The sequence below is a fragment of the Ambystoma mexicanum genome, chromosome 10 (genome assembly GCF_040938575.1).
Source record: "Ambystoma mexicanum isolate Mex_15411 chromosome 10, UKY_AmexF1_1, whole genome shotgun sequence".
Taxonomy (NCBI): domain Eukaryota; kingdom Metazoa; phylum Chordata; class Amphibia; order Caudata; family Ambystomatidae; genus Ambystoma; species Ambystoma mexicanum.
The window spans coordinates 488477024-488499301 of record NC_090932.1 but is presented as its reverse complement, the minus strand read 5'-3'; positions in this window follow the sequence as shown (position 1 = coordinate 488499301).

The window sequence follows — 22278 nt, the reverse complement described above, 5'->3', positions numbered from 1 at the left end:
TCCCATTCTGATTCTCCATCCCTTTCCTAAATAAATATATGTTTTGTACTATAAATATTTTGTTTACTGTTGTGTGATGTTTCTTATGTTTTTAAAAAAATAACTCCCATTATTTATCCACGGACCACTCAACGGTTCAGGGTGTCTACACTCAAAATGGAGGTGCCCTCAGACAGGCGGGATGTCCGGACATGTCCGTTTTTGCATGACTCACTTTTAATTAGTCTGCGGACACTGCACATGTTCTATGGACACACAGCGCATGCGCACTGCGATTCCCATATGGTGGGTGTTCTGGGATGCCCATCGGGGCCGTGGACGTCCCCAGATGTCATCATGTGATTGTGCCCATGCAGTGTGGAGACCATTATGGCATCTGTTATGGCCATCCCTCCTTCCCAGCCACCCCCACCACCACCACCTCAACAGCCTGGAGGGCCTAGAGACGGGAACAGGCGCAGTGATGCAGAGGAGATGATCAACAATAAGAAGAGGATGAAGTGGAGGAAGTCCCTGTCACCAGTACTCAGAGTGAGTCCTGGGTGTAGCAATTTTTCACGACCGTTGAAAATGTCCTAAAGGCTTGTGCAAGCTAGGTTCAATGCACTGAGTGCAAAGTTGTACTCAGTCGAGGGAAACCTGGCAGTATTACTATAGGACTATTCCCATGAGGCGCCACACCCAATCAGCACACCGGAGTGCTCTGAGGAAGGAGATACATTTCTCAGGTAAGAGCAGGTTGACTTCCTCCACCCCATCATCTTCATTTGCTCCTGTCACCACAATTGATACTCCTTTGGGGCAGAGGATTCCAGTGGTGGCTTCACAGGCCCTTCAGAACGCTGTTGACCCATACCTTTCAAGTGTCACAGTGCTATATATGTAGTTTGAAGCACCAATATGTAGGGGGGAGAAGCTTCAGAGTGCTTTCGAGGCTGCAATCAAGGAGCATGAGAAACAATGCCACCTACCTGATTAAGGCCTGCCCAACATCTTCCTCTTTCCACCTCTCTCTTCATCCCTGTGGTTGTGCCCCTTCTCTCCCTTCCCTCCCCTACCTTGCCTCTCCTGAGAAAAAATGCCAAAAATATACTAAATTGAAAGAAATACAAAAAAAGGTTCATTTAGGAGTCCCATTTACAGTTAAAAAACTAGAAGTGCGAAAAAAAGTTGCAGACCCCTGTGCAGCCTGCCAAGTCTGTGGACAGCGCAGGAGTCTACAGAGATCTAAAAAATTCAGGCATGGGACAGTTCGAATAATTGTAATTGTTTTGTGTTCAATAAGGGCGGCTCTTCAAAGAACCGTTTTTGTTTTTATTTGTCTTTTATATTTTATTTTACATTTTTGGTTTTAAAAACTGAACTAAGAAAACATTTCACTGGTTTTCATGTTTTCTTCTCACTTTCACAAAAACAGTTTCAAAGCATTTTTTATGTTTTCCACAAAAGTCTGATTACCCACATCAGGTAGAAGGAGTCCAACTGCCAAAAAATGTTGGCCCTATCAAATTTAATGTTCTCATTATGAAATTATGTCATGCCAACATTGCAAACAAAAGCACACACAGATTCATTGACATTGCACCTTGCTTATTCCACTTGCAGACCAAATGAACTGGAACACATCCCCACCTGTCTCTGCACAATGGGTTAAAACAATTATTTTGGAATTAGGGAACATTTCCTTCAACTATCCCAATATCTCCCTCATTCCAAACTGGAAAGAAATTCCAGTCACGTTCACCAAACTATTCCCACCACAATGAATGATAATAATGTCTGGGTGCTTCAATTGAACCATATTTGCACACAATGGGAGCAAATTCACCCACTTCATGTCACACACTCCATACCAAAACACTTCCAATTCAGGGAATCCAAGATTTTTGGCTATTCCACGATGCTCAGCATACACCTTAACCCAGAGGAACCAAGAGTCCCCCAAAATCCAAACACTCTGCCTGCTGAAAGATATTGCCATGGCCATTTTCAATCCACTCACAACTCCTACTAACAAGACTGCTACTACCCTCTCCTCCTGTACACCACACCAAGGAAAACTGATTGTCTGATCCTCCAATGTCCACGGTGACCACAACTGTTCACAGTCTCCGCAGTCCCCTTTCCATGCCTGGCAACTTCAAAAGACCTGGTTGTGGCACTTGCTGTTTGGATAGATAGATGATTGGATAGATCAGCCAATTTAAGGAGGTGGGGAGGTTCACACTTAATTTAAACACTTTGTTATACACTGGTGGGTCTTAAAAGAGCCTTTTTATGTTTTTTCAATTTTTATTTTTTTCTTTGCTTTTCTGATTTTTGTTTCCTAAAAGTACTTACAAGTGTTTTCATATGCACTGTACATCTTTTTCGAATACACTTTCTCAGTGCATTTTGAATATTTAAAAGGAACATCTGTTTCCCATAATCAGTAAAATTCACTCCATCACTAAGAAAGTTGTTTGCAGCATCCACCTTGATGTTTTCATTTTCAAAAGATGCCACACCCACACCATTCAAACAAAGCACATACCTCTTTAATTACAAGTTGCCTGCCTTGTTCCAGTTGTGTACAAAACACATTTGGGCATCTCCATTCTTCCCGTGGATGTATTGCTGAAAAAATAACCTTTGCACATGGAAATAGTTCCATTAAGCCTCGGAACATATATTTTAATGCAACTTGCAAAGATAGTGGTGTAACATACCCCAAACTATTTCCTCTACAATGAAGAATAATAATATGTGGGCATTGAAAGTAAGGCATAGTCTTACAAAATGATGGTAGAGTCACCCAGTTTAGCACAGACATTCTATACCAGCAAACAACCACTCCCTCCAAACCAATACTACCAGAGATGCCAAACAACTCAGTGTACCTTTTCAAATTATTCACCCAACAATAACCCACCATACACAGAGTGAGCTTTTCTTGAGCACTAGCCACATCAATCTTCCATAAACACAAAAATAAAAAAACCTACTATCCTCTCTTCCTGTAAACCACAACCAAAACACATCATTGGCTAATCCCCACAGTCCCATTTCCATGCCAGGGAACCTTAAAAGACCCGGATGTGACAGTTTATACTGTAAAGTGGCTTTTCTGTTGCAGATTAATTGTAATCTTGTTCATTCAGAATTGGCCAAAGGATTGGCTTGTGTGTAAGGCCTTTGTAAAATTACATCACTATAACCAAGTGCCAAATATCCCTATGTAAAAAACACAAATGCATATAACTAAGACATGGGCCTCATTACGAGGCTGGCGGTAAGGGGTTAATGGTGCCGGTAAGGATGCCGGTGCCATTAACCCCTTACTGCCGCATTCCGAGGTCCCTTAGTGGGTCCCACTGAGGCCGGCTGGTAAAACCAGCCATCCTTAGCGGGAGCCGCTAAGGGACCAGGGAGCTAATAACGGGCCCGTAATTAAAGGGCCCATTATTAGCTCCCTCCCCATTCCCATTGAGCCCTATGGGAGCTCAAATGGGAATGGGGATGGTTTTTTTTTAATACAGACTTGCTGGGTCCTCCAAGGTTGGAATGACCCGGTAAGTCCCCATTCAGGGAACCTGAACCCGGACACGACTTTGGAGGCAGCCATGGCGCTAATAGCACCATGGCTACCTCCAAACTCGTAATGACCCCCAATATCATGGAACAGTACCTCAAAGCCCTTGGGCTGGTAGTGCGCTTTGGAAATCCTATTGATTAAAGAAACAAATAAAGAAAACATAATATATCACTAAGTTTCCTAACACATGCAATGTGATCACACAAGGAACAGAGACAGTAGTGGGGATTTGTGCAATGTGCATAAAGGCTCAAATAACACATCACTGACTTTTGTAAACAGTCACGCAAACCTCACAAGGTACACATACACTGGTGGGGGTCTGTGCAAAGTGCATTAGCGACTTTCATAAGATATCAGTCAGTTGTGTATACATTCAGTCATACCGCACACAGTACGCAAACACTGCAGGGGGACTCTGAATATTCTTCAGCAATATGTCACAAATGCATGTCACATGCCTGGGTAGGCTGGGATGCAAGAGTGTCTCTTGAAACCATTTCTATAACAATTTGGGTGTATTTCACTTTCCACAATGGTGGAATATCTTAAAGTGGTATCCTACAGTGTGTCTGCAACTACCACCAACTATTTCACTATGGCTGAATACGCACAGTAGGGGAGAATATGATGAATGTCCCTTCCTGTCACCCACACCCGCAACAGGAACAGTCCCCATTGTCCCAATGTCATAGGTAGCTTGCAGAAAAAGGGAATGTGCGCACTTGCATTTACCAATGGATTATGACGGCCTTTGCCAAATGAAGCTGAATCATTACTTCGTCCCTTTGCAGTGTCTTCTTTGCAGCACAGTTACATTGCATACTCTATTCGTCTCCCCTGTACACAATTTCAATAAGATTATTGACTTAGATTTACATAAAGCTTATTGACTCTGTTATACTCGGTTTTGGCATGTTCTTTGCAAATTTAATGTACTTTCCTCAGTTCACTGTGATTGAGGCCTAGACTGTCGGATGCATGGCTAAAGGCCAGAGTCGCCATATCATAACAGAGCCATGCAGGCAACCAGTTATGCATGTGCCAAATATTGCAAAGACAACATACGGATCGGCACTTCCACCCAAACACCACACTATAATGCAGAGGCACAACAACATGTGTTCCACTTACCATAATGCAGCAACACACCAGTTTATTGTGCACCACTACCCACTTCCAATCAGGAACCATTACAAGCATGCCAACCAACAGCCTAGACCTAGGCCACAGTCGTCACATCATAACAGAGCTATGCAGGCAACCAGTTACGCTTGTGCCAAATATTGCAAAGCCAACATACGCATCAGCATTTGCACCCAACCGCCACACCATAAAGCAGAGACACAACGACATGTGTTCCACTTACCGTAATGCAGCAACATACCAGTTTATTGTATCACTGCTACTCACTTCCAATCAGAAACCATTATAACCATGCCAACCAAACAAGACAGTCTTCACAGCTTTCAGCATGCTTCCACCACTGCAGTACACGCATAGAAGCAATTGTGCATACTGCTTGGCAATACTTAGTAATCTGCACAATGGCCACTACACAAGCATATGCAAGAAACATTTGCACCGGGACCTCTTCCATATGTTTGCTACATGCAACCAACATTGTTTATGCTGCAGGGAAATGAGACACAAAGAGTAGGAATGCGGCATCTACTTTGACCCAGTGCACTTCCCTTTTGAACCAGTGCACATGACATGCAACCATCCTTTTTTACACTGCATCCAAATGAGACACAATAATCAACAATGTGCACCTACTTTGACCCAGTGCAGTTCCCCTTTGAACCACTGCACATCATTTTCTGTAGAACGGCTGCAGACACGTAGCCAAGGGCCTACGGATTTACCTCACACAGCACACCATAGTACACACTATGTGTACATCGTCATGTGTCGTGCAATGCACTCCCCTTCAGAAAAAGTGACTGCCATCAGACAGCGCTGTGACACCACCGCCTTCTTGTATGTATGGATAGATGTCACGTGAAGAGTCTCACACTCCCACACCCTTTCCATCCCTTCTTCCCACCACCAGATGCCGTACATGGTTACTTTCAAATCCTTTTCCAACCACATTGTCTTCCGATACAACAGGCCGCCGACATGGAACACTGTTCACACAACCCGTCACTGCACACTGCATTGCAGGTAAACAGGTTGCCGCGCTGCAAACTGGGAAATAGGGTGGCAGAGCGGTTCCACAAATGACTATTTTGAATATACGCACTGTACTATGTACAAAAGGCCCAGCCATGCACACAGTACTGTAGACCCTTGCCACACACACTGCAACACTGTCCTCCAATACACCATGGCAGTTTCTCCCAAAACCTTTGATGCATAGCACGCTTTCCTCCAACCAACCACCGGCGGCGTCCACTGTTCGTGGACAGCACAGCGTGCAACAGTCCAATGACACTTCGGACCGCAGAGCGAAAAGGGAAATGGGTCCGTGGAGCGGACCTATTTATATCACATATTTTTTGGGACGTACATTTCAGTGTTTAGCAAACGAATTACCGGTCCGATTGCAACCGAACACACTAAACTTTATGCCCCAAGCCACAGCTCCTGGCACAAATTTGTCAAAAATCTGTCCCGCCGTTCGGGCAGTAGCAGTGTGCAAAGTTTTTCCCCATTCTGTCATTGCTGAAAAGAAATGCTTGGTAACCCCCCTATTACTTCCCCCCCTCACGAAACCTCACCAAAGTTGGTGGAAAAATTCAGAACAGCCCATATACCTTTTTTTGCAAAGTTGGGTGAGGATTCCTTGATGGGGAGCAAAGTTATAAGCCGCGGAAAAAGTGCTCTTCCTATGAGTTTAGCAACTTAACCATAACTACACGGCTGCTACCGTGGGCCCTGTAAAAAATATATATATATATATTAAGCTTCTCATATAAGCATATTCTCTTTTTTAACCACTCTAGCAAATGCCATGCATTCCAGCATTCATCACCTGCTCACATGAAGCAGCAAACAATTTCAATGCTCTCCAGGTCAGACTGTTTCTATTTAATACCTGTATGATGAAAGTAAAATAATGTATATGTGCATATATAACAGCACTGTGTTACTGTTTCATAAAATAAGGGAAAAGCACATGAAATACATCTTTAGACCATTTTTACATGCCACTTAGTGTCTGCCAGTTTAATATGTTGGCAGCACATGCATACATCCCAATATCACCCATTCCAATGTATTGGTGATTCTTAAGTCTTTCTTTTTTCCTTTGTATTCTGTCACTTCCAATTCCACTTCTCACATAATAGAACACAAACTACAAGTCCCAGAACTCAAAGAATAAACACAACTAACTTTAAGATTCAAAACTGTGACATGTACATCAAATAACAATATACAATTCTGTGCCTTTCAAAATATATTCTTAGAAGCATTTGTAAGAAACTTAAAAAGTGCATATCTGCATTTACAGCAGCACTGTTCCACTTTTTCATAAAAGAAATTAAAAGCAGAAAACGTACATTTCTACACCATTTTTAATTGACACTCAGTGTGTGCCAGGTTACTATATTCACAGTACATGTGTACTTCCTAACATAAACCATTCCAATCTTCAGCTGCTTATGGAGTCCCACTTTTTTTTTCTCTACATTCGGTGACTTGTGCTCCAACTTTCACAATGGTAAAAGTGGAACTACAAGTACCATAATGCAAACAAAAAATCTAGGACCACACAGACACCTACAGATTAGAATGCATCATGTTGGCAAGTATGCATACATCCCTAACATATTAAACTTCTACACACCAACTGCCATTTACAAGTGTACTACAAATCTTTTCCATAAACTTTTCTTCTCTTTTACACAATGTTACAGAGCTTCTACAAATGCACATATTTCTTAACTTTCATGAAAATGCTCTAAAAGCAACAATTTTTAACCGTCCGCCAATTTAATGAACTTTTTCCTCCCCACTCCCTTTTCCATTCTAAATATGAACGTTGCTTCCTAAAAGTACTTCGCCATTACCACATAACCCCACTAACGTTTTTTTGCAATTACAGGAAAGAAGCACATCACTGAAATCAACAACTGAAAAAATGAATACCCTTCACATCCGACAAAGTAAGTACATTAATGTAGCAAGTATATGTATGTAATTATAGCAGCACAGTTCCACTATATATATTACCCTAGACTACTATTTTTAAACCAACATTTCAATTACTCTAGCCCATTATATTCCACCATTCACACTCCTACTATTCCCATTTATACACCACCATTGTAAAACCCACTCTGTTCCACAACACAGCACAATCACCATACAGATTCCATCACAGCACCACGGCCTTCCTCACTAACCCAACATCATCCCACCTCTGTACACTCGTATTCTCACAACCTTCCCTACTCCACCCAATATACCACCTCACAATCAAACAGCACTGTATGCATCTCTCCAATTACACCAAACACAATTGCACCGTACACATATATACATGCACAACTTTCCAACGCAACTTTTCTCTCCCTAAGAAACACAACAAAATGCCTACTAAACAGCAACTATGTAGAAAAGAAAGAAAAAGTAGAGCAAATAGGAATAAAAGTACACCACATAGTCATCCACCTCTAAAGCAATGTATAGAAAACATAAAGACAAAAGAGCTAGTAACCTCCCTAAACAAAACAAAACCAGCTACACCTAAAGATATGAATGCCCTTCTTGCAAAAACAAAAAGTAAAACATGATATACAAAGAAAAACAGACATACTACCAACCCAATCCTCTATCAACCAGTGTTAACATACTTACGGTAAAGCAATACAAAAAATTATGTTACAAAACATTTTCCACTGTAGAGTTCTTCACAATCTTATAAAAACATCTGAAAATTCACAATCTTCCCATAAAAACTACTGCAGGACAGTAATCCCTCAAAATCTAATAGACAGCACTTTTCTATTCAAGAGACATTGTTTATATTGCTATAAAACTGAATGAAGACACTAACTTAATTAAACAATACATTGCAACAAGTTCTTCTAAACATGTGCAGTGTCAATGTAGAGATCTTTTCAAACTTCAGTGATGGTGAATGGATTCACACAAGCAGCACAGAACCATACTTCAATGAAGAAGCTTATAAACAAGAACAACAACAAAAAAATTGCCATAGACAATAGTGGTCAAGGGTATGAAATGGTGGAACAAATCATTATTGCAAAACAAACCCTTATAGAAAAAACGTCCCCAACTAACTTTGAACCAAATGCTCCTTTCACCCATACAAGCTACCCAGTGTACAAATGGACATGCAACTTAATGTTTAATGTATGACAACAATCTTTTAAATCTTTATGGAAATTCTTCAATCGCTATGTGTAACTGTAAGACAAAAGGAAAATGGAAAATGAAAACTTTACAAACCATGTACTCCTTTGCAATGCGCAGCCACACTGGTCTATGAGGACATTCATTAGCCTGCATTTTAGGAACTGCTTGTAAAAGCACTTTCCACCACATTTAAATGTTAGTGACACACCATTCTACTATATGGAATCTTGTGCATCGACTATACTATGCAAAACGTCCTGCTATAGAACTGCAACATTTAAACAACATTCTCCTACATGGAACACCTAAAGAACTCCTTCAAGACATAGAGCATAACCAAAGTAAATACTTCAGAACTGAAGGTGACTTAGAAAATTCTGTAACTTTAGAAAACATTACCAAAAACTTCATAAACCCCAACCTCCTAATAAAGACATACAAAAAAGAAATGGCTAAGTTTCAAAACACATCTTCTGAAATACCAGACAATATGTGTCTGTTGCCGCAGAACATTTTCGTTTTATAAAAAGGGCACAAAAATAGTAGATCCAGCTTACAAAAAAGAAGACAATGAAGAATCCCAATGGTTCCAATTAGCTTTACATCTAACAGCAGAAGGTTAATACAGAATAACTAAACCCTCAAGAATGTGCACGTACTGCAAAACAAAGCTTGATAATAACCAAATGACATCACGTGCTATCACTAAGAACGTAGAAATATTTCCACTTCCAAAAGCTCTCCAACAGCTAAACTTGCACAAGAGCATTAAAATACAAACAGTGAACCCATTTCAAGCTATAATATTCCTTCAACAAAAATCAGCCAAATTACCTCCATCCTAGTTACTGAAGGGCAACCGTGGCAAAGTAGTATATTTACCATCGGATCTAAAATAAATGAAATAATTCTTGGACTGCAATGGTCAATAGATCGATCTTTGATTGTACTAGTTAATGGTGTGCCCACAAAAGACAAAAACATTTGGAAACAACTAGTTGACTTAAACAAAGTTAGACAAGCCCTACAATATGTAAAAGAAAAAAATCAATACTACAAAGATATAAACATAGTGGAAAACTTAAGAGAAACCACCCACATTATTCAAGAGTCACCAGAAACTGGCCAATTTGAACATGTAGATCCTGTTACAGCAGCCAACATTTGTGGCCAGTATACCATTGACCCACTGCATTCCAAAGACACAATTGACAATGCATTAGAAACATATCAAATGCATGAAGTCAACGGATCCCCAATGAGCATATGGGAAAAAGTGTACAAGCACGTACTTTTCCTCACCTATTTCCTACAGGAAAAGGAGGACAATATCATGAACACACAAATTAGTGCATCAGAATATCATTCTTAACTAATGTAATTTGAAGACCCCAGATTCAGGCAAAATGTTGAATACATTTTCCACCTCCTCTCTGAAAGTGAACTAACAACTCTACGTTATGGAGTTTCACACACATTAAAAACATGCTCAACTTTTTCTTTTTTTTTAATTAAGTTTTTGAAAGCATATTAGCCAATATACAGGTATCATTTGGAGCATGTCTTAACTGTCAACATTTGACCCTCCCCTCTACCCTCTAAGAGTACATCAACTTTAATCATTAAACTAAACTCCCTCCCTTACCCCCCAAACAGTGTTTCTTCTCGCATGTCAACTTGTTTATCGTGTTCACAGTAATTGCATGTATAGCTTGCACTACTTTCATTCTCATTCCATAGCTCAGATTACCTAAATGTGGCACAAATGGCAGTATTTTCTAGAGTCTTCTTGGGTGTGTCCACTCTGATATGGCCCCATTCCAGCTTGTGTGGTCATGCATTCACTACAGGCTCATCTTTCTTTCCCTCTGTGTTGTCGTCTGTGAGAGATGGGTTATACTCATGTACAAAGTCGCCCCACAGCAGGTCATTTTGCGTAGCTCTGCCGTGGAGGGCTGCAGTGATTCTTTCCATTATGCAAATGTTTCTTGCCACACTGATCCATTCTCTCTTGCTCGGGACTGAGTCTGCTTTGCACCTACTCACTAAACAGGCCTCTGCAGCAAGCAGGAGTGGGACTACTATTCGAATCATTCTCCTCATCTCGCCTCCACATTCCTCCAGACCAAACAGTACAAAGAGGGGCACAGCCTCATAGGAGAGCCCATCCACCTGCTTGATCGAACCCTGGACCTTCATTCCAGAACACCTTAACCCGGCATCATCCCCACCATATATGCCAACCACAGTAGTTGGCTCTCTCCCCACATTGGCAACAACAAAGGGGGCTCGTGGATTGAAACATCTTCGATAACCTATGAGGGTCATATTGCCACCTGTGGAGAAGCTTGAAGCTTGATGGCTTGCAATTTATACTGGGTTGCTATTGACACCTGTGAGGCCCATTTATGTATCTTCGTCCACAATTCAGGGTCTAACTCTAAGTTCAAATCCCGTTCCCACCTGTGTCTCACATTAGCAGTTGACCCCTTCCCGGTGTCTATCAGTGCTTTATACATGGATGAGATCAGACCTTTGGTTTCTATCACCGTATCAAGCAATTTCTCAAAAGGGGTGAGGCCTCTCTGTACCTTCTCCTTCCATTTATTTCTCATAAGAATGCCCTTGAGTTGGAGAAAAGCAAAGACCGGTAAGGGGTGTACTCCCAGTGCCTCTTCCAATTCCGTGATTGTGAGGAAAACACCCCCCTTCCAGAGTTGACCCAACGTCTCAAGGCCCGTCTCAAACCAAGGTTGGAACCGCTTATGATTGGGGATCACTTCACAAACCCCTGGTGCCCATATATAGCTCAGAGTAGAAGGCCATGTGGTGATTCCACGCATGTCTACCCCCTCACTCCAGGTCTCCCATATTGCGCCCAATATAGGGTGATTTCGGAGTCTTCAAAGTAATTTATCTCTCGGGATCCATAGCCATTCGGAGACGGTGGCTGGAGCTAGATTATAATTGTCAAGGTGTTTCCACTGTAACTCTTTCTGCCCTCTCAAGTGGGGGGACCAAGATCCTTATCTGTATGGCTTGATAGTATTTTTTAAAAACAGGCAGAGCAACCCCTCCTTTTTCTTTGGGTAGAATAAGGACCTCATAAGCTATCCTTGTCTTTTTCCCTGCCACAGAAATTTCAAAATGGCTGTTTTATTTCTCCAAACAATACTTCTGGAAGTTTCAGAGGGAGCATTTGAAATGGGTATAGAAATCTTGGAAGGTACATCACTTTAACAGCATTAAGTCTCCCTATCCAGGAGATTGTTAGCTTCTGCCACTTAGCCAGGTCAGCATGAAAGCAAGCCATAAGGTGGTGGAAATTAGCGTCATATAGGTTATCCAATTCCCGTGTAAGATTTATCCTTAGGTAAGGTAGGGTGGCACCCCCAGTCACAAGGCCTAGTGTGGAGAGCCTAGTGGCTTTCTCCGGAGTAGGTCCTTGTAATGGGAACAGGATGGACATGGACCTATTAATTTTGAAGCCTGAGAGTTCCCCATAACATTCTATCAATTGTATGGCTCTTGGTATTAATGTTAAGGGGTTCTTCATGTGTAGTTGAATGTAATCGGCATAAAGGGGTACCTTATATTCTTTCCCATTTACCAGGAGTCCCTCCACTTGATGGTCCGCTCTGAGTTTCTGGGCAAGAGGTTCTAGGGAGAGAGCAAACAATATCCTGACAGAGGACAACCTTGCCTCGTACTTATTTCCAGGCTGAACCATCTGGAGTACTCAAAGTTGACTGGAACCAATGCCTTGGGGGACGTATAGACTTCCTTGACCCCCTTTCTTAAAGCAGGGCCCAGCCCGACCTTATTGAGCACCGCCTCTAGGAAGCCCCACTCCTCCCTATCAAATGCCTTTTCTGCATCAACTGATGGGAGTGCAGGGTCCCCTGTCATCTTCTTTGACTCATGAATCAAGTGCAGTGTCTTGCACATTGTGTGGGCACCCTATCTCCCCAACATGAAGCCAACCTGATCGGAATGTATTAGTCGGGGCATGTGGATCTCAAGCCTAGCTGCCAGTACGCGCGTATACATTTTTTAATCAATATTGAGCAAAGATATTGGGCAATATGACCCGCATTGTTTGTGGTCTCTGCCCTCTTTAGGGATCACCATGATCAGTGCCTGTGAGAAGGAGTTGGGGAAACACTTTTCTGCAGGATGTTACCCGGTGCCTTCCCTAGCGGGAGCCTCTTTATCGCTCTGTCCATCTCTTCTGCCGTGATTGGGGCATCCATCGCATCCATTTCATCATGGGAAAGCTTTGGCATGTCTACCCCCTCCCCTAAGTATTGGTCTATTTCTGTTTTCCCCTGGCCCATTTCAGATTTATATAGTTGTTTGTAAAACTTTGTAAACGCCTATGAGACCTCTTTCGGCTCTATCTTCTGGGCGTCACCTCTCCCGTCTATAGCGGCGACCCACCTCTCCACCTGTTGCACTTGCAATCTAGCGGCGAGGAGTGCATCTGCTTTATCCCCCTTCTCATAGTGCTTTTGTTTGAGAAACTGGAGTTTGCGGACTACTTGCCCCTCCTCTAGGAGCTGGAGCTCTTCTCTTTTCTGTATGCCTTCCGCAACCCTCTCTGCCTTCTCCCCGGTGGAGTTCCGCGTGGCAATATCTAATTGCGTGATCTCCTTCCTTAATCTACTCTCTATAAGAGCCCTTTCTCTCTTTTTGTTAGTCCCCTCCTTGATCAGGATTACCCCTCACGTTGCCTTCCCTGTCTCAAATACCATTTTCTTAGATATCTCTCCCGTGTCATTTGTTTTAAAGTATTCCTTTATTTCACCCTCCATTTCTGTACGGAAGACAGGGTCCTTCCACAATGTTTCATTACATCGCCACTTTGCACCCTTGTGTGGAAGGGTTACCAAGTTTAGATCAACAGTGACCATGTCATGGTCCGACCGAGAGACTGGTGCGATCTCTGAAACAGTCGCAAATTCACCCACCCTCTCCGAAAGTTACAGATAGTCAATTCAAGTGAATGTAGAATGGGGTGCTGAATAAAAATGTGTATTCTGTCTCATTTGGGTGAAAATTTTGCCAGATGTCTTGTAACCCATGTATCTCCATCATTTCCATTACCTCTGCACGGCCACTGTCTAACAGTTCGTGGGCATCAGGATTACCGGCCTTCCTACCCAACGTAGCACTTGCCCAAAGGTTAAAGTCTCCCCCTAGCATTACATGCCCAGAGGCTTCCAACATTATCTTCGTGATCGTTTGTTGTGAGAATCTTGATTGACCAACGTTGGGGGAATAAGGTGTCGCGAGTGTGAGTGTTATATTGTGTACTGCATCCTTCCATATTTCCTGGACCCTGGGATCCGCCTCCGTTTCGGACCTTGAATGTGATATTGCCTATCATCTTCTCGTCTTTCTCCCTGGTTCATCTTGTTCTCCTCTTTACCCAGTAAGTTGGATGTGCAGGTATGTTTATCCTTCGCTGATCTCAGCCTAACCGTATTCCCCTCCCATTCGAATGTGAGAGAGAATGTGTAGCTCCAGCGATATCAGTCACCGTTTTCTTTGAGCCATTTGGTAAGAGGCATACACATCCTCCTCACGGCAAGGGTCAGTGATGATAAGTCTTGAAATGTTGTCACTCTTGCTGTGTCCAGGGGGATTTGTGGGCAGTGCTTGGCTTTCTACAGAATTCTGGCTTTGTCGGCATAGTTGTGAAACTGTGCAAGGCAGCACTGTTTTGGACCCCCGCAGGCCCCCCCCCAGCTTTGTGTAAGCAATTGATCTTTGGTTCATTGACTGAGTCCTTTTCAGGTCCTGTTCGGACTCCCCTTCTCTATATGGAATCCCAAAGAGCGGTAGGTTGTTCTGTTGTTCGTGGTTCTCCAAGTCATCCATTTTCAGATGGAACTCCTCCTCCCTAGCTTCTATCTCCATGAATATTCGGTCCATTTGGGACTCCAGAGTACTGAGAGAGGTTTGATTATGTTCGACCTCTTCTAATCTCTCTTTGATTTTATATATTCTCTGTGTTATCTTCTCAACCTTCCCCTCAATGTCTACCCTCATGCTTTTCATTTCGTTGGCCTTAGTCGTGGCCGCTTCCGCCCCTGATGTCACCATTACAGATTCCAGATAGGGGTCTGGGTCGGTGTGATGTGGGGTGAACCAGTATAATGCCAACTTCTGGTGTATGTCCATGTGTTTCTCACATGGAGCTTGGTGAGGGGGACGTGCTGTGGTTCCACAAGTTCATTGCCACGCCAGCTGCATTCATTCAGATCACTCTCTCCTAGTATGGTTAGTTATGATACATTGATCCATTCGGTCCCCCAGTGCAGGACGAGTTCACATTCCCCCCTCAAAGAGGCAAATTCTCGAGGAGGGCACACGCCCCAAAGCAGGTGGCCCAACCCTCTCAATGACAGATGTAGTTCTGAGTCAAGGGAGTCAATAGTATTATTTCGGGGTGCGGATGTGCCACCAACACATGCGGCTAATGGGCCAAGACCTTGGAAATCCAAGTGCAGAATCTCACTGATGGGTGAAGTAAGTGCTCCCTGGGAGCCGGTTCTGTAGGCAGTTCTTGCGGCCTAAGGAGGTCAGTTTCCTTTTTTCAGCCACAGCAGGAGCACATGGAGGTGGGCACACGCCCCGTTGTTGGGGGCCCAACCCTTCAGTTATCTCTCGTTGTGCGCCTCAATATGCTCCTGCCTTGGCGCATGAAGTCTTGGTATCTCTTCACAATTCTTTGGGGTTTGCACTTGATATTTTGTATGGGGTCTTTACAGACTCTGACCCGGTGCAGAAGGGGGAACACATTCACCCTGTGCAGTGGCTGCAGCCATCAATTTCCCCTCCGGTTTCGACCAATCTGAGAGTGCATGTTTTACAGCTTCGAATGGCAGTGCCTTACCACTGTCCTTCAACTTAGGTACGTGGTCGCACCATGCACCTCTGTCTGCCATGATCTGTTTTTGTAGTGTAGAGTTGAATCCGCCGTCCCAACACCCCCAAGCTACGTAAGTTGCACAGAGCTATGCACGTTAATATCACCATGTTTGTAATGATGTTTTTGAATCAAAGGTCTCCAGAATGGTTCCAGGAGTGTGCCCGTGCACGATCCGGGTCCCATGTGCTGGATGTCACTTCAATAGGGCTTTCTCGTCCACTGCCGGTTGGGCAAGGGGCACTCGATAGTATCCGTGGCTAGGATGCTGATTTAAGCCACTGGCCCACCCCACGTGTGTCTGGCCTCATGGGGGAGCGTGTTCTATGACCTACTTTTATTCGATAGGGAAGGGTGGACCTTCTAAGTGTCTCCTGTTGCTTGTTTTAGGTGTAACTGGGAGATCAGGACAGGGGGCCGAAGCGAGTCTCCATTAGCCGCTGCCACACCCGGGATCCGACATGTGGCATGAGGTGTCCGTGGTCTTACACATTGCCCCTTGTCGGCGGGAGACCTTCTGATCCGTACAAGTTCTGGGCAGGGATAGCCGCAGGTAGCATGTTTCAGCACATTGTACGCAATGTCTATGGTGGTGGGCCCCGTAAGATCTTAACTCCCCAGCTCCTTGGTGCCTTGCTTTGTGCTGCCTCCAGTCCCGAATTGTACCCCGTGTAGCGCAACCAGCTCGTGGTACGGCAATGAAGGTGGGATCGTTGTGCAAGTTAGGCTTCAGTGTGCAGGGATCACTAGACGTTCCAGGTGGTCTTCAGAGTGTGTGACAGATTACACCATGCCCGCACGTCTCTCTAGGTGTCACATTTAGCTCTGAAGGTCGTGACCATCATAAGTCCAATAGGGTCGTCTCTGGGGGTTTGGGTTGGAGCAGCAAGCCCCACACCTATGGTCTGCTTCAATGATCAATGGGAGACCAACATGTGTCATCACCACATTTCGTCTCTGTGCTGGATTACCCTCTGTGTTATGGCGCCTCAGGCAGTGCCGGAAGAAGGATTGGGCCACAGCAGTAACCTAAGAGGGTTGGAGGGACCCGCCGGCTAACCTTTGGCGCCCTCGTGGGACGCTGCATGCAGCTGCATGTGCCTCTTCACCGTTCCTCCCGGTGCCGTCTAATGGGGCCACTGGTACTGTCCCCTGGGGCTGGAACGTCTTCTGGGAGGCCGCCTCAGCCCAGCAGCTCCTCTGGAAGTTGCAGACATCTCCGTTAGCCCTCTGCCATACAATTCCCCATAGTGCCTTCCTCTGCGCTGTCAAACGCTAGGCCACTTTCACTTTCGGTGTTGCACACCGGGCCAGGCCGTAGCTGCAGCGCACTGCGTTAAGATGAGTTTTCGGGCAAATCCATCTCCGATTTTCTTCAGACTTTCGCTCACATGGAGGAGGCTATGTTCACACATCGGACCTGCCCACATTTTTCGGGGTGGTGGGTCTATCAGTGGAGGCTCCAGCTACTTGTAGGACTGTGGGACGCAGAGCGCACACAGAGGTTGGATTCATCCGTGGGCCCCCTAGTGGCCAGTAGGCTCTCACTTTTTAAACATATCTGCTACCGAATTGCTTAAAAAATAAAAGACAAAGAGGACATTTTGCAGTAAAGTATTACAAATCTCTTTGCAAACAGGTGAGGTGCAAAATAATACTGGTTTCGACATCACTCTGATGTATGTTGTATGCTAAGGAACCTATACCCACACACATGGTTTGTTACTTTAAGTTGTGCAGAGGATGCATGGGATGGCTTGCACAACTTCTTATGCAATGCAAACCAAAATAAAGACGGACTAGACATAAAAACACCAGGAGAACTCTGTTCTCTTGACCTTGTAAATGTATCAAGGTACTTTTACTTAATTGCCATGCTGCATTTTATCTGCAATGCAACTACCCCTCTACTCAGAGTAGAGCAACACTTCTTTTGGAGAAAAGAATATCAATCCACAGGAGCACCACACATCCACATGCTTTTGTGGATAAAAGATGCTCCACAGTTTGACCATGATAGTGACACCACTGTTTTACAGTTTATTGAAAAATAAATTACCTGAGACATCCCTTCAGAAACCACAGATAGCAACCTACATACAGAAGAGTTACGCTTCCAATAACATAAATGTGGCAAATACTGCCGATGTAGATCTAAAAACAAAGGGGAATACTATACAAAATGTCACTTTGGCTTGCCTAGACCATTTTGCAAACAAGGACAAGTAAATAGCTTGATGTCTTCTGTACACAGTGTAAAAGGCAAACCCTCTAAAAATACATACAACATTAAAAGGGACGAAGCATCCAAATGCATCAATAATTACTAGGCAATCAGTGCCTGCTTGTGGAATGCAAACATAGACATAAAATACTTTGCAGACAATTGCACTGCTGGTGTAAGATATGGCACAGCCTATATCACCAAAGCTGAGAAAACAGAGCTAAAGGACCTCTGGGATGACATATCATCTGACAAAACACTATCACAGAAATTGTACAGCTTCAGTATAAACATGTTCTCCCATAGAGAATGCGGGTCCTACAAAGCTGCAGACTGTTTAACAGGTACAGCCTTATATGGAAAATATGAGCACATTGCCTGGCTGAACCTTGGAGCAGCAACCTCCGGAAAAAGAGTACTAAAACCCTACCAAGAGATAGAAAACATAGCCAAAAATTACCCAAACAGCCTGGACATTTTCTTTCAAAACTATTTACTTGACACATACAACCCAAACAGAAGTACTGCTTTGGAACACATGTGTCTGTACTATATTGCCCAAAACTACACCTATAAAAACAATGTTACACCAAATGAGACAAATGGCAAATATTTAGTTTCAACTTGTGAAGGAAGCCTAGTGAACTCACCAAACTCAGTCTAATTAATCATATAAAGTTATCATTTAAATATCCACAACATAGAGAATGAGATTGCATTGCCCTACTCCAACCTTTTGAACCTTGGAGATAAAAAAATAATAATTATTGGGTGACTTTGACTCATTTGAAGCTGCATTCAAAGCAAATGAAAGCATTATAAAAAATGGCAATTTCAAACAATACAAAGGGCCTCATTACACGGATGGCGGTGAACCATGGCGCTATTAGCGCCATGGTTCATGCCGGTAAAATACCGGCACCGCCTTGGTGGAAAGTTGAACTACCGCCCCATTCCAAGATTGGCGGGCGGTAATTCCCCCTTCCACCATTGCCCTTCCCCATTCCCATTTTTGCCCCATAGGGCTCTATGGGAATGGGGAAGGCGCTAATTACGGTACCGCAAATTGCGGTACCGTAATTAGCTCCACTGGTCCCTTTGCGGGTTGGTTTTTAACACCTGCAAAAAGCAGGTGTTAAATTCCCCAACCCGCAAAGGGACCTCGTAGTAAGGCGGTAAGGATTTACCGGTACCGGTAAAATACCGGTACCGGTAAACCCTTACCGCCATCCGTGTAATGAGGCCCACACAAATGTTGGACAATGGAAGCCAACAAGAGGAAGAAATTGAAGCTCAACTAGACAAAGACACTCCTGAGGGCAGTCACCCTTACCTTACAGGAAGCCAAGACCCACTTGGAGTACCACTCATTCTAAATGAAGCATAAATATCCATGCCTGAGGTAGAAAATATCATGTATCAATATGAACAATCTGAGGAAGACTTGTAAGTTCTGGAATCACAGCTAAATGATGAACAACTCACCATTTACCTAGAAGTCACTCAAGCAATTGAACATCGCTTTAAACATGAAACTAAAACTTGTTGCTGTAAACATTAAAAACCACTGCTCCTGTATTTAAGTGGTGAAGCTGGTTCTATCAAAACATTCTTAATTAAAATAATCACCAGATTTCTACAAAGCGTAACAAATAACAACCTTTCAGCTTTATTAACAGCCCCCACCGGTTTAACTGCCTACAACATAGGTGGTGTAACTTTACACCGACTACTTCTCCCCGTAGAAAAACAAAACAAATTAGAATTCTACAAATTGTCAGCAGAAGCTGCTATTTAAGTACGCAGAATTCTAAAACAATTGAAACTGCTCCTAAGAGATGAAGTAAGCATGGTGTTCAACCTCATGTTGGCTTTAATTCATCTCAGAATGCAAGAAGTCCTAATAACCAACTACAAAGTATTGTTTGGAGGAAAACATGCTATTGTTTTTGGAGATCTACAGTTAACACCAGTGAAAGGGCAACCTATTTTCAAAACATTAGGACACAAAGAATGCTGCAATTCTCTCGGCAGCATTGGACATGTAAGTCTCTGGCAACTGTTTCACTACAGATAACTAACTCAAAACATGGACCAGTCTTACCTCACATATGCTAACATTTTTAAAAGCATTAAAACTGGGATGCTTACTAAATATGCACAATCCATCTTAAATAGACTAATCCATGAGCTATATGGACAAAACACTTCTGCTCCTAATGTCCTGGAACAATTAACTCAACAAAATCTAAAATGTGTGTCCTTAAAGCCAACCCTTGCAAACTGTAGTCTCTTCAATGAGACAATGTTGAAACATGAAATACAACCCATACTGCATATCAAGTCCACAGAAAAACTAGAAGTGACATGGCATGAAACTTCCTATGTGTCAACAAGCAACAGCATGACTTAATAGCTTAGAAAAAGGTATCTCCAACAAACCCAGACTGGATAAAATATTGACTTTGTGTCTGAACTGCAGAGAAATTCTAAAACATAATGTTTTTAGGTAATGATATGATATGATATGGTATTTATAATGTGCCTATACACAAGAGTTTCAAGGCGTGAAAAACTGTAAAACGAACAAGGTTTAGTCAATGGAGCAAAGAACTCATAGTTGTAACAGTAAAGACAGACACAAGTGATCACAGTTCGAGGATGTTTATTAAACTGGAAATGCAGGGTGGAAAAACGCCTAACCTATACTTAATTCTAAGGCGGTAGCAAGCTTTGACCATCAAATAATAATAAGGCAGTCCTAGTGGCAATGTGTCAAATAAAAAGGGCCTTAACTAAAAAAGAAAACAATTGCTAATCCTTACGCTAAATACAAAAAGAGTGCAGGATAATGTTGTGTAAGAAAGAAAAAAGTGTTTACAAAATGATAAGTCGGAATGCGATAATTGAGGTCTGCCTTTTCCACATTTTCAGCACGGGACAAGGTGGGACTTTGGAGCAAAGCAGATGCTGGAACTTTCCCAGCACAAGCTAACAGTTCAGCTTTCAGCAATCAGGGCATCCGGTGGTTAAGATAGGTTCAAACAAACAAAAAAATGTTATTTTCCAAAATGAGCTTTGGGGTGATAACATTTACCCCTGGATCTCCCTCTTTTGGGCTCAGATCCCTTTCAGATGTCAGCCTCCCTCCTTTGGATTTACTATGGATTTTCCCCCTTTCCCAAGTCTTAATATCCTTTTAAACAGTTCCTCAGGTTTCACCCGTTTTTTGACCTCCCTCTGTGAGGATTTCTCTGGCCACCTTTTGAAAAAACAGTCCACTTTGGACATCCCTCGGTTGGGTTTACTCCTGTCAACACACTGTCTGTTCATAGGGACTTCAAGCCTCACCCTTTTTCATCAACATAACTCTCCCGGTTCACTCTTGCCAACCTTTTTACCAAACAGTTCAATAGGGACTTTAAACTTCACCCATTCTTAATAGCATCCCTCCGCCGGGTTCACTCTTGCCAACTTTTACCAAACAGTTCACTAGGGACTTTAAACTTCACCCCTTCTCCTTAACATCCCTCCACCGGGTTTGTTCTTGTCAACTTTTACCAAACAGTTCACTATGGACTTTGGACTTTGTCCTTTCTCGTTAGCATCCCTGTGTCGGGTTCACTTTTGCCAACTTTTAACAAACATAGTTAAAGTGCTAGTTTCATCACTCGGGATTCATCTCCCTTTTGCTTCATGTTCATCTGTTGGCCAAAGACTTTTGACTGTATAGAGGATTTTACAAGACCCCCGTATGACCACTTTGACCCATCTTTTCACCTCTCCCAAGGCCTTCTGGTTCTGATCGTTTCACTAATCGGGTAATTGCCCAGAGTTTCCTGTGTAAACACCCATGTGTTGTCAGATTCCTATTTTGCTGCTATTCACTTTTTCATCAAAAGCTCTTTAAGCCTTTCACAGTTCCATTATGTGTTTGCTACTTTTCATTAAACACAGTTTGATTTCTTATCGACTCTCCACTCGACTCACCAGCTGTGATGAACCACTTGGCTTTCTTTCTCCTTCAAATCAAAGTTGGTACCATGGAGACCAGCGTCTCTCCTTAGCTTGGTTATCAGTGGAGGAGGGTCTTGTGTACTGTAGACATCTGCTGCAACACACACTGGCTATTGTTTGTGGTCTTATGCTTCCTTCTGTGGAGTAGTCACCCACCTTGATCGGAAAGGACAAGGTTGCTTCTCTCCTTCTTCGTCA